Source organism: Neophocaena asiaeorientalis, unplaced genomic scaffold (assembly GCF_003031525.2).
Source record: "Neophocaena asiaeorientalis asiaeorientalis breed wild unplaced genomic scaffold, Neophocaena_asiaeorientalis_V1.1 scaffold171, whole genome shotgun sequence".
Taxonomy (NCBI): Eukaryota; Metazoa; Chordata; class Mammalia; order Artiodactyla; family Phocoenidae; genus Neophocaena; species Neophocaena asiaeorientalis.
The window spans coordinates 2,580,895-2,592,270 of NW_020174013.1; the positions used below are offsets into that span (position 1 = coordinate 2,580,895).

The 11,376-nt window shown below is 47.5% G+C and overlaps 1 pseudogene; it reads left to right on the plus strand.

The window, feature by feature from the left end:
* Positions 1–3,094: 3,094 nt before the first annotated feature.
* On the plus strand, positions 3,095–4,487 carry LOC112405165 (tyrosine--tRNA ligase, mitochondrial pseudogene; annotated as a pseudogene).
* Positions 4,488–11,376: the final 6,889 nt, after the last annotated feature.

Here is an 11,376-nt window from a genome sequence, read left to right on the forward strand (position 1 = left end):
GAGTCGAAGAGCTCAAGGCTGCCCTTTACTGAGGGCAGACCAGGCCAGGTGCCAAACAACCTCAGGACTACCTCCTCCAGGAAGGTTTCCGTCATCCCTTGGTCCAGGTTAGGTGCCCTTCTTTGCCTCTTTTCCTACAGTGAGTAACCACTACCTGAGGGCATCCTCCTCACATTACATTGAAGTTCCCATCTTGTTTATCTCCCTGCAGGATGGCACCTGGTAAGGGTAGAGCTTTGCCTTCCTTGCTCTCCCTTGTAACCCCTAGCACAGTGCCTGCCACACCATTTGTCAAACTGAACTGGGTTTCAGTATCACCTTGCTGATAGACAGCCTCATGCCTGAGCAGAGAGGAACAGATGAAAGAGGGAGCCACACGCAAATGCCATCTGCATTTCCACTCGGAGCCTGCCTTGACCATCAAAACTTAAATCCCATCTCATTAAAAGCATGTTGTCTAATTCCCCTCAGTGTATGTTCCTTGCTTCGCTCCACAACCATTTACTGAAGATGCCCCTGATATATAATCGTGCCCTCCAAAAACTTTAGACTGGTGAAAGAAATGAGCCTCATCAAAAGACACAATCAACAGTGAAAAGGCAACCGACAGAATGGAAGGAAATATTTGCGAATCGTATACCCGGTAAGTGGTTACTATCCAGAATACATAGAGAACTTCTACAACTCAATAATAATAACAACTATAACAACAAACAACCCAATTTTAAAGTGGGCAAAGGATTTGACTAGACATTTCTCCAAAGAAGACATACAAATGACCAGCAAGCATATGAAAAAATGCTCACCATCACTATCCATTAGGTAAATGCAAGTCAGAACTACTATGAGATAATACCTCACATCCATCAGGGTGGCCACTACCAAAAAAACAGAAAATAACGACTGTTGGCCAGGATGTGGAAAAATAGGACCGCTTGTGCCCTGCTGGTAGGAAAGTAAAATAGTGCAGCCACTGTGGAAAACAGTATGGAAATTCCTCAAAAAATTAAAAATATAATTTCCATATGACCCTTGTAAGGGACCGAATGTTTGTTTCCCCCTAATATTCTTATGTTGAAATCCTAACCCCCATTGTGATGGCATTTGGAGCTGGGGCCTCTGGGAGGTGAGGTGATTAGGTGATAAAGGCAGAGCCCTTATGATGGGATTAGTGCCCTTATAAAAAAGACCCCACAGAGCTCCCTCACCCATTCCACCATGTGAGGACACAGCAAAAAGACAGTCGTCTATGAACCAGGAAGCAAATCTCACCAGACACCTAATCATGCCCTGATCTTGCACTTTCCAGCCTCCAGAACCATGAGAAATAAGTTTCTGCTGTCTATAAGCCACCCAGGATATGGTATTCTGTTACAACAGCCCAAACAGACAAAGACAAGCCAGCAATCCCACTTCTGGGTGTATATCTAAAAGAATCCAAAGCAGGATCTTGAAGAGATTATTTGCATAGTCATGTTCGTAATAGCACCACTCACAATAGCCAAGAAGTGGAAGCAACCCAAGTATCCATCAACAGGTATCATTAAAATGTATGTATACATACAATGGAATATTATTTAGCCTCAAAAAAGAAGGATTTTCTGACACATGCTACAACACAAAGGAACCTGGAGAACATTGTGCTAAGTGACATAAACCAGTCACAAAAAGTCAAATCCTGTATGATCCCACTTCTGTGAGATATCTAGAGAAGTCAAATTCATAGAAACAGAAAGTCCATCGATAGTAACTAGGGGCTGGGGGCAGCAGGAAATGGGAAGTTGTTCAATGGGCACAGAGTTTCAGTTTTGCCAGATTAAAAAGTTCTGGAGGTTGGTTGCACAACAGTGTAAATATACTTAACACTGTACACTTAGAAATGTTTAAGATAATAAATCTTATGGCTTTTTTCCCACAATTTTAAAGAAGAGAGATAAGCCAAGCGCAAAAATAATTCTAAAGATTTTATTGAATCATGTCAACTAGTTGGGAGATAAAAACATGATTTGGGGTCCTATAATTACTCTCCAACTAGTCCAAATTGGCTCATCCCTCTTTTCCTAAATAGTGGGTCACTTAATCACTTCTTTGCCATATTCTATAGCTTTCCAGTCACCTTTGATCATTTCAGATTTAAGACTGAGTCTGTAACCCAGCAGAACCCTATGGAGCCTTCCTGGGACCGATTTCCCCCGTCCTCCTGGTCAAATCCATCTAAATATGTGATTTGCTGCAGCAGTTCAAAAATAATTTCTTTATAATCTTCCTGGCTTGTGATCTCACAGTTAAACAAGTCAAGACTTTTCAAATTTTTAAGATTTTGCAGAGCTTCTACTATACCAAGATCTTTGATTTTGTTTCCACTCAAATTGAGGTAGGTAAGATTTGGACATTTCTCTGCCAGGATATTCAAGCCTCCAGAAATTATACTGCCACTACATTCCAACTTTCAAAGTTTACTCAAGCTGGGCAGTCGGGCCAGTGAACTTTGTTCCACATTACCCATACTCGGAAACTCTTGTTTTTTAAAAGTATCATTCACTTTCCCCATTGTTCTTTCACAGGGCCGGTATTACCGGAAACAGACCAGAACTAGATAAACCAGAGCTCGCGGGCCTCTCAAGGTCGCAGTTCCCTAGCACCAGAATGGAAAATTTCCTACCTACTGTCCCACACGGGGGCTCAGACCAGCCTCAGTCTTACCGGACTTTCCCAGCACCACGCAGGCGGTGCCCGACGGCGGAAGAACTCCTCCCCTCAGAGGGGAAAACCCAATTAAAGCGGCACTCCGCTCAAAACCAGGTGACCAAGTCTCACACCTTTCCCCCCGGCCCCCCCAAAAAAAGAAAATCTCCAATCAAGGCATCCCAGTAGGTAAGTACACCCTGGTGTCCTCACGCTCGAGGTTCTGCCACTCACCAGAGGCGTCTCAAAGATCAGACAAGACCAAACCAGACCAGCACCGTTTCTTCCTCCTCCTCCTCTTCTTCCTCCTCGTCTTCCTCATATCCTTCAGGTGGGCCACCTTCACCTTCATCGTGTTCATCTCCATATCCCCATCATCCTCTTCCTCTTAGCCTGGGGCTTCGCCAAGATGGCGGCGCCCATGTGGCTGTGAATTTCCCAGGGTCGGTGGTTTGGTACCTGAGGAGGGCCGTGAGTCCGGCCTCTGGGGCTGCGTGAGGCCCACACGGGCGCTCAGGGGTTTCTGGTGGTGCAGAAGGCTCGGGATCTGTTCAAGGAATTCTTCTCCGGGAGGGGGATGAAGACAGAGCTCCCAGAGCTCTTCCACACGTGGCTTCGACCCCACGGCCGGCTCACTTCATGTGGGGCATCTGCTGGCGCTGCTGGGCCTGTCTCACCCCCAGCGAGCAGGCCACAGCACGATGACGCTAGTGGGAGGCGCCGCGGCGCGCCTGGGAGACCCGAGCGGTGGTTCCAAGGAGCGCGAGGCACCGGACGCAGAGCGCTCGCAGATCAACGCGCCCGCCCTGCAGCGAGGGCTCAAGGCCCTGGCGGCTGATCACCAGCAGCTCTTCACTAACGCGCGGACCCAGGGCAGCTTCACGTTGCTGGACACCTCGGCGTGGTCCCAGAAGTATCACCTGCTGCACTTCCTAGCTGCAGTGGGCTGCCACTTCCGCAGGGGTGCGCTGCTGAGCCGACTGAGCATGCAGACTCCGCTCCAGAGCCTGAAAGGCATGAGTTTGGCCACGTTTTTAATACCAGGTGCTCCAGGCCTATGATTGCTACTACCTGTTCTAGCCTTATGGATGCCGGGTCCAACTAGGTGGATCTGATCAGCTGGGCAATATCATGTCTGGATATGAGTTCATCCATAAGTTCACCGGAGAAAACATATTTAGAATCTGTTCCTCTAATTACAACTGGAGCAAAACTGGGGAAGTCCGCTGGCAATGCTGTCTGGCTAAACAGATAAGACATCTCCATTTGAATTGTATCAATTCTTTGTGAGGCAGCAAGATGATTTGGTAGAAAGGTCCCTGAAGCTCTTCACTTTTCTGAACCTTCCAGAGATTGACCACATAATGTAGCTGCATGTCAGAGAGCCAGAAAAGCAGGGTGGTCAGAAATGACTCGCTGCAGAAGTAACAAAGCTTGTTCACGGACAAGAACGACTGGGGTCTGCTGAAAGGTGTACACAAGCCCTTTATCATGGTAGCATAGATGCGCTAGAGGTCATGTCTGATCAAACTCCTTTAGAGTTTTTAAAAGAAGCTTCATCTTCTGAATTAGTTCTTGACCCTGGAACAAGCATCCTAGATGCCTGCTGCAAAGTAAATGCCATTTCAAATGGACCCCGAGGGTATCAGATGATAACAGAAGGCGGAATCAGTATAAATCACAGACAAGTAACAAATTCTGAGACTGTTTTAGTTGTTGGACAACGTATTCTTAAGAATGGACTTTGGTTACTTAAAATAGGAAAAAGAAATTTTTACATTATAAAATGGCTTCAGCAATGATGAAAAATCCTTCTGGTGGTTCAAACTTATCCACAATTCATTCTCAAGACATACGAACTTATACCTTCGCTTATGCAAATCAAACAATAAGCAGGTGGGGGACAGGGGAGAAGTGTCTCAGGAAGGCCTCATAGGGTCCTGCTTGGTAACACGAGAACAAGAAGTTGCAGGACTTGTAGGCAGCACCGTTCAGCTACATCGGACATGCGTGAAGGGGGTCATAGATATGAAGTTGGAACATGCCCAGCCACGCCCAGGACTCTATTTCCTGTCACATTTGACTCAGTCTGGTTTGAGGAGGGATAGAGACAGCTGTGTGGCCCTTCTCGGGATCAGCACAGGCAGACCAGGCTGAGAGCACTGAAGTTCACTTGTGCTGGCAAGGAGCCATCGGCCTTGAAAACAGGGTCCATTTATGGTTTACCTTTTCCTTTGTCTCGGGACATAAAATTAGCAAAATTTCTCCTGCAGCCCATCACCGTTTTCTGTGAAGTGCCAGCTGTCACTCCATGACTCAGATCACTCCACACAGCACATTCTAACCTGAATGACACTGGCCAGAATGCACTAGCCATCGGTCCCACCTGCTTTGAATTTCCATCGTTGCACAGCCCAATCTTAGCAGAGGGAAGCCCGCTCAAGGAAGCAGAGTTGAAGGTTAGCTCTGACCCCTGTGCGTGAACGTGCACTGAAAAGTGACAAGTGACACAAAGATAAGAAGTAGTGATGATGATGTGTATCCTTATACACTGAATGTAGCGTCTCTCCTCCTCTGGAGACCACGAGGATGTAAGCACATAAGGAAGTGGATGGCATTTACGTTCCCAGGGGAGAGGCTGTGCACAAAGACATGATAAATACTCCTGCCAGCTCAAAATAAACACTGGTGTCACAAAGACGCTTCTTCCAGCCCCCTGGTGTTTGGGGTCCTCCCTTTCTATATTCCACCTCCCTGCTCTTTCTATTTCTATGGCGCCTGTCACCATGGTTTCTAGGTACTCACATAAACACATTAAGTTGAAAACAGAGCTGTATGTGGGAAGACACACTCCTTATTTCCCGAAGCTGAGCTTGGAAGAGGAGCGACCAGGTGGAACTGACTCCCCAGATGACGGAATCTTGAGATTTCATGTGGGAGAAGAGAAGCAAACACCAAATATCTATCCAATGCCTGCAGGCTGTAACACCTTATTAGCTGCTCGAAGATTCAGAGTAATGATTCCATGTGCCTTGCCCTCAAGGACTTAACAGCCTCCAAGGCAATAGCAGACTCTCCAAATACACCACTAGCTTAGGGACACTGGATTGCACCAGGGCTTGTCCTTGCCAAGGGTAGATGGATATACATACAGCTGAGAGCTCACCTGTGGAAAAACACCAGCTCAGCCCAGAAGTGAACTCTGTCTGGTCTCATACTGTGCCAGGGGCATCGGAACTAACAGATGAAAGCCATCATTATGGAGATGTGTTGAGGAGGGGGGAGAGATGAGTAAAGACCTGCAGAATGGAGCAGGCAAAGCTTGTTCCAAACCAAGAGATGAGTCCTGTATCTCATCATGGGCAGCTGGCCCCTCTTGAGCCAGAATTTGTAAAAGCCTCAAATAACATCCAAAGAGAAGCCAGATCCTTGGTTCTAGCTCCTATTCTGCCACTATGTCATTAGATAATCTAAGTGATTACTTAACCTTGTCTGATAAATGTGGGGTTACAGACCGTCAGAGTTGGATAAAACCCTAGCACCTTGCCCATATTTTACGAACCACAAGTCAGAATATATTTGCCAAAACATCCTTATTCTGTTTCCAAGATCAAGAGGCTTTCAAAGGGGTATGGAGTGAATGTGGGCATACTGGAGTTTCTGGGACATGTAATGGTTTATAGTCACCGTCACAGGCAGAATATTGAAAATAGGACTGTTCCAGAAAGCCTGAGACAAGGGATGCAGGAATGGATGGCTTTCCAGCAGGACGTTCCTTCCCAGGGCACCACCACGTGGTCAGAAACACCTCCTTGAATATCTCCATGGGGGCTAGTTTTACTATTGAAGCAAAAAAAAAAAAAAAAAAATCTACTTCCTAGTACCTTATTCCTCAGTCCCAATTTTGTCCTCTAATCCTATCCCCCCCCCCAAAAAAAATCTTCTCTTCTACGAAACTCCTGAATATTTAAAAGAGAGACTGGTCTTGGCATGCCTTCTTTATCCTAAACCAGACATCCTTAGTTACTACAGCTGTTTCTTGGTTGCCAGGCCTGTCATCTGGATGACCTTTTAGCTAACTGTATGCTAATGGAACACACATCTTTTTAGAGAGATGGTTTGACCAGAGTCATGGCACACTTTAGCCACGAGGGGAAAGTCGAGGCTCCCTTAGTCCACCCTAGGAGAGGAGGCAGCTGGAATCTGGTTGAGGGTATGGAGTTGGGCATTCTTCTGACCTCTTCCACTCTCCTTTTCAGAATCTCCATCCTGCAGAAGCACATGCCTCCAGTCAGAAGGACCAGGACTTGTACCTTGCATGGGGATGGAACCTGCCCTTGCCAGCAGGACCAAGGTGAAGCCAGGAAAAGGAGATAGGGAGTGGCTGGCCTAGGGCTCTACTCTAGGCCAAGAGAAATAATGTGGTCGCTTTGCCAGGCCTTCTCACCAACCAAGTAAAAAGGTCAGATAAAGGGGGCCAAAGAGGTTTTTCACTTAGTTTGAGGGAAAAGGAGTGCTTGAAGCTCACCCAGCCGTGAGGGCTGGCCAAGACCCAGCCATCTCCGCCTCCTTTCAACAGAGGAATGGTGACAACCAGCAAAGAATAAGTATACTACAGTGAGATAGTTACATCCCTTGGCCCAGGTGCTGTGCTTGCTGTTAATGCAAACTTGGCATTTACCTTCTTAACCAGTTTCCCTGTTGGCTCATATCAGAACCATGGATGACAGGAAAAATGTTTTCCTAAATAAAACTAAACCTAGATCCTGCAAGGTTTAGCATCAGAAGGAGAAGTCAAAGAGGAAGGGATGGTTATCTAAGGAGCCCTGACTCCATCACTAACCTCTGGGTGCTCTCACTTCAGTTACCAAGTCAGTACTGCACTGGTACCCAGGGACTACAGGCTTCTGTCCCAGCTCTAGTCTAAGAGTAGAACCACACCTTCCCTCGTCTGTTGGTTTTCTCTTGACTCTGCTAAGAACAAGTGGTATTGCCAGTTTGGGGGTTGGTTCCAACATAGCTAATTTGTCCCCAGAATTCACAGCACTAAACCCCAATTCACTCAGTATCTGAGAGACCTACACATTTGCCCAAAGGGTCTGAAACAAGTCTTCACTAATCCCTCTTGGGTGCCTCATTTATACACCATTCTCCAGCCCTGCCCCCATTAGTCCCCTCATTGGCAATCTTGACATCCTCTATCTCTATACAAAGTGAGATCACTGGCTCTGCAGCCCACCCAAGTATGCCCTGCTCAGATCTCAGGATCAGATTTGAGAAATGTTCCTCCTCCTTAATAGAGTGACGTAATAAATGACTTCACCCTTCAGATAGGACCTTGCCTTTCATGGAGAGGGGTGCCCCTAAGCACAATAACACAGTATTCACAAAGTAAACTAGATGACCAGTCTAGTCTTGGGCCAGGAAAGGCTCCGTACACTTGGGCCTTCACTGAAGTATCTCTGGGCAGGTCTGGATGAGGGGCCACCTTGGAGGGGCTGCCTTCCCTCTGTGGCACCCAGGACCTGCTTCATGTAACAGGAGGTGCCGAGCAGCACGTGGCCTGTGGCCTGCAAGCTGAAGAGGACCCAAGAAAGAGCTTCCTTCAGGACGTGCGTAGCCCCAAGGCAGTGCAAACCATAGGAAAGGGAGCATGTGCCATAGAGGGTTGCCTTCAGGTTCAGGTAGCCAATGAAGTCCTGGGAATTCACCTTGTGCAGGTAGAAAGTTACACGGGTCTCACCGATCTTCTTGCCAGGCTAATGGAAGAGGGAGAATTGGTACCTAGGCCCCTGCTCTGATGGGGGCTGCACCTTCTGCACTGTGCCCTCTGCCAGGACCCTAAAGTACTCTTCTGCCTCTCCGGTTGTGTCATTTTCGTCCAGAGCCGGGGGGGAAGGGCTGGTCTGCCAGTCAAGGAGGTGCTCAATTCTGCGGCCAGATGCCCTTCCACACACTCTGGTCGGCATTGCTTAGTCCATAGGTCAGGGCTCTGGGGGTCATCACATTTGCTCTTCACAAGCCTAAAATGACTGTTGTGAGGGGAAAAAATTGTGGGACATAATTCCAGCTTTAATACCCTTTCTGGAAAGAGGTGAGGATACAAATAAATGAGTATATGCCTATATGCAAAAATACATGAATTTTAAGTGCTTGGAAATGTTTAAGGGCTCATTTTCAGAGTCCTTAGGCAAAATCACCCCCTCTTAAATGAATTCCCACTTCTCGAAGGTGGAGCAGGTTCTGAGGGGAGCCCTGCCTCGGGCTGGGCAGGCGGCTTGGAGGGAGGGCTCACCGTTTCCCTGGCCGGGCCCAGCTGGCCCTCCGGAGGCCTGCTCCACTCAGACAGGAGTTGAAGGGCGGCCCATCTGCCCCGGGTTTGTAACCGCAAGGACACCCCTCAGCTTCGTCCCCCGGGAGGACCGCGCGCCCCGCCCCTCGCAGGCGCCGCTGCCGGGCTTCTGGCCACCAGGTGGCGCCACGCGGCGGCCCGCGCGCCGCTCCAGCAGCGGGGGCGGGTCCGGCAACGGAGGACCCGGGGTAACTGGCCTCCTGGGCCAACCCGCCCGACCGCACCTCGGGAGCTGGGTCCCGCCAAACCCGCGCTTGGGGCCAAGGGGCACAGGCGGCTTCAGCAGAATTGCTGAACAGTCTTGTAAAAAAAAATTTCCAGCCCATCCACCACTCCCAAATCAATTTAAAAATTAAAAATAAGTTGATACGGGAAGTTGCTGGCGAAAATGTACAGAACAGCTTGGATACAGGCAACAGCAGAGGTGCTGTTTAAGAAGGAGCGTGAGTTCTGGAGTCTTGACTGCGTTCAAATCTGCTTAACGACCTTGGGCACGTTATTTAACCTGCATATCACCTCACTGCCTCATCTGCAAATACCGGTAATTTACATAGAGCTTAACTCATGGGGTTGTTGACAGGAAGTAAACGAATTGATACACTTACATACACGTGTGTGTATTTAATATATGTACAGATTATGTATACAAATTAAAATAACATGTATATCTATACATTACATAAAATACATAATTACATATGTACGTAATATAGTTATATGCCAAGCACACAGTGAGCACCGATAATGTTAGCTATATTTTATATTTCAGTAAGCAATTTCTATGAATTGTTTTTATTTTTTATTATTTTTAAAATTTATTTATTTTTGGCTGCGTTGGGTCTTCGTTGCTGCGTGTGGGCTTTTCTCTAGTTGCGGTGAGCGGGGCTACTCTTCGTGGCAGTGCGCGGGCTTCTCACTGTGGTGGCTTCTCTTGTTGCAGAGCACGGGCTCTAGAGCGCAGGCTCAGTACTTGTGGCGCAGGGGCTTAGTTGCTCCGCGGCATGTGGGATCTTCCCGGACCAGGGCTGGAACCCATGTCCCCTGCATTGGCAGGCGTATTCTTAACCACTGAGCCACCAGAGAAGTCCCAAATTATCTATTTTTAAAAACATCTTTCATTCAAACAAGACAAAGTCATACTTTCGGGGATTTTGTTAACTTTTTATATGGAAATTTTCAAATGTTTACAACAGTAGAGAAAATAGTATAATGAACCCCCGTGGACCTATCACCTAGTTTCAATAATTATCAACACATGGCCAGTTCTGTTTCATCTGTACCCCACATCCTCTCCTCCAGTAAGTTGCAAATCCCAAATCTCATCTCATCACTTCATTTGTAAATACCTGACTATTCACAGCACTTTTAAAGCTCAACATTTATTTCATATTGTCTCTGTGCACAGTCTGTTGTAGTCATCAGTCCAGAGCCTTCCCATAACACAAGAATCTTTTCCACACCAGCATTTGACACAGAAATTGGAACTGAATATTGAATCAGCAGCAGTTTCTTTGCTGGAAAAGTATTTCCACTTCTCGAGAGATGTGTTCTCTCTACGGAAGGAACATTGCTTTCAGGCCCTGGCTCCCTCCCAGTGAGAATCCAAAGACTGCTCTTTAATCCATGGTGACCCACCCCAGGCTGAATTATCGCAGTTGGGGAAGATTTCTCCTAATTAGTCAGATTCCTGCACTCAGAGCAGGATATGATCCATTTTAAGAAGGAAACCACTTTTCCAGATACTTGAAGATTTTAGGATATACACCCAATACTTCTGGGTGGCACGGGGTGGGGACCATTGGAACTACTGTCTCCTGGAGTGTTCTTTACACAATGCCAATGTCACTTTCACACTGAAAATTTAACCATATTTTTCCCCTCAAGGCACCTTGGAAATGTGTTAACATTTTAAATTATTGACTTAAGACGCGCACACACACACACACACACACTTTAATTTGTGGTTTAAACAGGCTAATTGGATTCCCTCACCGAATCAACAGTTATAAAAACCTTAGTGCTGGCAGGGGGCGGGGGGGTTGTTTGTGGTTTGGGGCATGCCACATGGCTTGTGGGATCTTGGGATCTTAGTTCCCCACCCAGGAATTGAACCTGGGCCCTCGGCAATGAAACCACGGAGTCCTAACCACTGGACCGCCAGGGAATTCCCTCTAGTGCTGTGTTTTTATATTTATAAAGTAGGCATCTGGGGCTTCCCTGGAGGTGCAGTGGTTGAGAGTCCGCCTGCCGATGCAGGGGACACGGGTTCGTGCCCCGGTCTGGGAAGATCCCACATGCCGCGGAGCGGCTGGGCCCGTGAGCCATGGCCGCTGAGCCTG